This window comes from Sinocyclocheilus anshuiensis, unplaced genomic scaffold, assembly GCF_001515605.1.
Source record: "Sinocyclocheilus anshuiensis isolate Anshui unplaced genomic scaffold, SAMN03320099.WGS_v1.1 scaffold1082, whole genome shotgun sequence".
Lineage (NCBI taxonomy): Eukaryota > Metazoa > Chordata > Actinopteri > Cypriniformes > Cyprinidae > Sinocyclocheilus > Sinocyclocheilus anshuiensis.
In genome coordinates, this window is record NW_015542379.1 from 230,123 (window position 1) to 235,295 (window position 5,173).

Here is a 5,173-nt window from a genome sequence, read left to right on the forward strand (position 1 = left end):
ACACACACACACACACTCTCTCTCTCACACACACACACTCACACACACACTCTCTCTCTCTCACACACACTCTCACACACACACTCTCTCTCTCACACACACACACACACACACACTACATCCAACAGGCCGTTTCTGAGCACTTAGCTGTGCTTCTGCGATTTACCTGCGGTTCCTTCACCTCGCTGTTGATCCCGGATATCAGCCCATTTCTCCTGAAACCAGAGATGCATTGTGGGTAATAAAGGGCTGTGTAGTGCATAAGTGTAAACCTGATCTAGTGATTCGGGTCAGAGCCTCTCAGATATGACTCTGATTGATGGAACGATCCGCTCAGACCCGGTGAGGACAGAGAAGTCGACTCTGGACGTCCAGCGGGAAATAAATACAGAGAATCCAGGGTACGTCTGTCAGAGCTTTTCTAATACACACCGAGAAAGAAATCTGTTTCTACATTCGTCTCAGTGATGACACAACCAGAGCCATTTAGATGCATCACCTGTATTCAATAAACAAGAAGACAGAGTTACATTTTAGACAAATTGTTGTGAGTTATTTAAATTAACATAAACAGAGACACTTTCATGACTATGTCTTAACACACTTAGACTTTGTAACAAATGTTTATTTAAAAGTTTTATTTTAAAGTGCATTTTAAGTAATTATGTTTTAATAATCTTTTCTTGTGTTTTAAAGGAGTACACTTATTTTGATATGTTCATTAACCTCATAAAGCACATGTGATGTACTTGTAAATTATAAAAATGATAAAAGTCAACATGCTTTTCCATTATAATTCATCAAATTAAGTTTTTGTAGACATTTTTTTAGGGTTACAAGATTCAACTTCATTTTATTTAAAGTCAGTTTAATTTAAGTCAGTTTAAGTTGAAATTACTTGTACAGCCAATCTAAAATCGCAATCAGTAAAAATGCTGCTGCAATTAGTTATAACAACTTACAATTTGTTGAGATAACTTAAATATCTAACTCAAGTAAACAAAACTAAAGTTAAATGAACTCAATTTTAAGTCAAGCATGAATGCTTACTTTTAAGTTGAAATACCACATTACTAATTCTATTATTGAACTTTAAGTTGTGATAATTTGTTAACAGTGAATAGAAATGACATTAAAGTATATGCTTGTCAGCACATTCAGCAGTAACTTTAACCATATTTCAAAGACAACAGAAGTAATTATGAAATTACATACAAAGATGCACTGAAGTCCTACTTGAGTGTGTCAAAAAATCACAAATTACATTTTAATATAAATGTAAACTATAATAAATGTTCTTTAAACTGTAAATAAAATGCAATTGTCTGAAAACATTACATTCAGTTTGCACTTCAGTGTATTATTTTAATTAAGATTATTTAAAGGCTTGATGCTGTCCATCAGAATAGAATAACATTGAATATTAAAAATAAAATGTGTAATTTTTTTAGTTTAGTTTTGTTTTGATTGTTTTCATTTTAAAATTAATTATATATAGGGCTGCATGACTTGACAAACTGCAATGTGGCATGCAATCTCATATGAAAACTATATCCATATACTGTATGTAAAAGCATTTATTCAAAATGGAAATCTTTTGTAACAATATACGCTAAACGTTTGGGGTCAGTACATTTTATTTTATTTTTTTTAAATAAATTAATACTTTTATTCAGCAAAGATAAGTTACATTGCTAAATAGTGATGAAAAAGACTTATTATATTGTTATATATTGTTGACATCTATTTTGTATAAATGCTGTTCTTTTTAAAGTTGTATTCATCGAAGAATGCTGATAAATATAATGGAACACACACACACACACACACATCACATATATGACCTTACTATACATAGTGAGAAATTATATTAGAAGACTTTATATTTTTTATTTCACAAAATAACGTCTATTTGTACAAATGTCGAGTGTGTGTTGAAAAAAATGTTTTTTTTTCCTTCTCTCTGATGAATTTGAATAAGCTGTTGTAGTTTACATATAATCTCTGCTCTGCCCCTCGGTTTATTAAATATTGGTGGACAGACAGTATCCACTCAACGACACGCTTGACATTCATCTGTGAGTGTCATGAAGGTGTCACACCTGGATTTGCATCAAATTTGTATTCTATCTTTTCCAAATTAATAGTTATTACATTTGCATTTAGTCATTTTGCAGACGCTCTTATCCAAACCGACTTACAAATGAGGACAATGGAAGCAAAGATATGCAAGTGCCATGACAAGTCTCAGTTAGTTAGTTATTATACTTTCTTATGCTTTAAAAACATTTTGTCCTAACATTTCTGTAACTTTTCAAAAATGTTAGTGAAAGCTGTGAGAGCGTTAGGTAGAATGCTGATTTTAGCACACGTCTTAAATAAAGGACCAGGAGAAACGCAGGCAGATCTTTCGTCTGCATCTCTGCAGATGTTTGCATGTGTTTGGAAGCGTCTGCGTGTGTGAGCACAGCAGAAGAGGCTTTAATAATGATATATATATAACCTGCATAAAGACAGAGAGAGAGACTCTGATGAACCCCACTGAGCTGGTCTGGAGGGATGTGAGTGAGTGAGTGAGTGAGTGAGTGAGTGAGTGAGTGAGTGAGTGAGTGAGTGAGTTCATGAGTGAGTGAGTTCATGAGTGAGTGCGTTCATGAGTAAGTGAGTTCATGAGTGAGTGAGTTCATGAGGCAAGTCCATTTGAAAGCATAATTCATACCTATGTGGAAATTAGGTGTCTCGGCCCGGGACGCTCTGAGAAAACGAATAGAGGATATGACATATATTATGGACAAGTGAAAGCGAGGCAGGAGTCTTCATCTATTAAGATAAAGGGTTGTGAATGAATATATGGAGCATTTCTGCATCAGTGTGATGGGAAGTAAAGGGGTTCAGTCGAGGTGAATGAGTCTGAATTCACATGCAGTCGGTCACATCATCAGGAATCACACTTTCCTTCATCTTCTGAGATAAAAGAGCCTGGTGTTTCATGTAAATATACTGTTGCTTTCAAAACTTTCTCACAGTCTGCATTTTTTGAAAATGAGCTGCAAAAGCAATGATGCGGTTCAGCCGGAGATCATGTTAATACTGTGATTATTCATACAGTATGTGAGAACTGCTGTCTCAATCACACTGTGTCAGTCTGAGCAAAACACACACATGCTCATGCTTCAGAAGGATAAAAAGACGCTCAGCTCACAAAATAATGGTTGGAAACAGTGGAAGATTATTTTACGTCATATCTCTGAAGACTTATGTATTTGTCCCACATTTAATATTTGAAGGCAAATAGAAGAACAGCAGCAACAATCCCACTGCATTTGAATTGAACATTAAGTTTTATATATTAATAAAAACATATCCTAAAATGTGTACTATTCAATTCATTTTATAGAGCAAAATAAATATTGCACATTTTAGTGCATGTTTTATTCCTATTTGTCTCAATCTTTGTATTTTTGTTTGCTCTCTAATATTGCATTGTTTTTATGGTTATTTCCTATTCTGTGATTTATATATAATGCAATAACTTCAAAAATCAATTTCCCTCAGGGGAATAAAAATGTACAGAATTTGGTGTAGAAACAATTTTCACTCAGAAATTGCTAGTAAATTTTTACACAAATTATTACAAAGAAAAAAGCAACACATTAAATTAAACATGACATTTTGAAGTGGAAAAAGTTTAATTCAATGTGTTTTTTTTTTATTACTGTATCTAACTCTCACTACATCACAATACTACTGTGTTTTTTTGGGGGGGCAAAATATCCAATGGGTTGCATTGTGAAAATGTGGCCTTTTCTGAGTAAACTCTGCAGACTGGCATGTTTTCTATAGACTGTAGTATGTCTCTTGTGCATATGGTTCAGTTGTGATCATATTTTCTTGAAGGCTGCAGCGACTGCGCTTCTTCTCCAGTGTCTCTCAGTAACAGGTCTCTCATGCGGTCCAGATGCTGGCCTTCATTAAGCGACAGCAGAGCACTTCATCAGTCTCAGCACGCCTCCTTCATCCTCCTCCTCCTCCTCTCTGTCCGTCTCCTTCACTCTTGAGTTATGCTGATTGGACAGATTGAGAAGGTCCTGCAGCTTCATCCCATACTCATTTCCTCTCGTTTGCTTCCCTGTTGGTCTCGTTATCTTCTCTTGCATTAACCCGTTACCCACAGAGTCAGAATCAAGCCATAGTCCATACGCCTCTACATTCAGCTCTGCGTTATGATAGCTTTGTGTGAGGAATCATATTTCAGTCCCTCTTCCTCTGAGAGCCCTTGGACTCCTTCCTCATCCTCAGATTAATTTCTGTGTGTCCAGGTCAGCTGTAACACGGATCAGTGACCTGTGGGTCAGTCCAGCAGAGTCCAGCAGGAGGCCTGGTCTTAGAACACTCAGTCTGTAATGCATGTGGCTCAATGTGATGCTCAGTGTCTGGATCTTTTAAATGATTCTAAAGTAAATGACAAAAAATGCAATTTATAAAAATAGAGATTTTGTGGCTGGGAGAGGGGGGGTTAAAATGTTTTAATTTTTAAATTCATTGTCCTATTATGTGTGGGTCATAGAGTCAAAAATGTGTAAGTCGTTGCTATCTGGAGAAATTAGGCTGAAATTCTTGTAATAAAAAGAGAAATTAAATGTTGGCATGTGTTTGACAGCCTTTTATTATTATTATTATTATTTTAAATATATAATCAGTGAAGCAATTTAGCTTGAATGTTACTATTACTGAGTAATCTCTGTGCGCTAAATCAGTGTCAATTTAAAATAATCACATATTTTAACCTCTTCAATGAAAATAGTACATATACACGAGTGTACACAATAATTTGTTTCTAAAAATATTTTGTAATATTGTTTCAATGATTTGTATGAAAATCATGTCTGCCACAGAATAATAAAAAAAAACATACAAAAAATTCCAACTTTTTTATCTCACTTTTTTTTGTGAGATATAAACTCAGAATTCTGACTTTTTTGTTCCAGTTCCAAGTTTACATCTCATGATTCTCAGGTTATATCGCAATTCTGATCGTGAGGGAGAAAACAGAATTGAGAAATAAAAACTCAGAATTGTTAGGTATAAACTCTCAATTCTGAGCAAAAGAAAAGTCACAATTATTTTATTTTTTTATTCCAGCATGGAAGCAAGCTTCCTTAATATATATATA